General features: G+C 63.6%; 1 protein-coding gene across 1 annotated transcript in view; it reads left to right on the plus strand.

Annotated features, from left to right (window-relative positions):
• The first annotated feature begins 204 nt into the window (after window positions 1-204).
• Window positions 205-594, plus strand: part of INTS12 (integrator complex subunit 12) — a 16794-nt gene continuing 16404 nt past the window's right edge. The window contains 1 exon segment of the mRNA XM_031066373.1: window positions 205-226. The gene's annotated coding sequence lies outside the window, so the exon portion shown is untranslated.

The following is a 594-nucleotide window of genomic DNA, read 5'->3' on the forward strand; positions in this document are numbered from 1 at the left end:
CCCACCCCCTCCCCCCCTCAATCCGGCCCTTTCTCCCGCTCCTTTTCCTTACCCTGGGCCGGCCGCTTCCGCCCCGGCTCCGCCCCTTCCTGCACCGCCCCGGGCCGCACGCACCGCCCGGAACTGCCGCCCGCCGCCCGCGCTGCGCGGGGACTGCGGTGGCGGCGGACCTGCCGGGGCGCCTTCCTCCTCCTCCTTCTCCTCCTCCTCCTCGTTCTCGTCTCCGGTGAGACACCAGCGGGCGGGAAGAAGGGACTTGAGAGGAGGAAGAGAGGATCGGGAAGAGGAAATGTGGAGTGGGAAGGGAGAAGGAAGAGGGCGATTGGGAGGAGGTAGAGAGCGACTGTGGGAGGATGAAGGATGAGAGGAGCTGAGAGAGGGGAGAAGGGGTTTGGCAACGGGAAGAGGGAATTTTGGAGTTGGGAGGGGATGAGAGGTTTGGGAGGAGGGGAGGAAGAGGGATTTAGGAGGAGGCAAAGGGGGTTTGGGAGCGGGAAGAGGCGTTTGGGTCGAGAAAAAAGGGATTGGGAGAGGACAGTAAGGACAGGTTTGGGTGGGAGAAATTGGGTGTTTTTCAGGAGGGAGGAAGAGGGA

This window comes from Geospiza fortis, unplaced genomic scaffold, assembly GCF_000277835.1.
Source record: "Geospiza fortis unplaced genomic scaffold, GeoFor_1.0 scaffold11, whole genome shotgun sequence".
NCBI lineage: Eukaryota > Metazoa > Chordata > Aves > Passeriformes > Thraupidae > Geospiza > Geospiza fortis.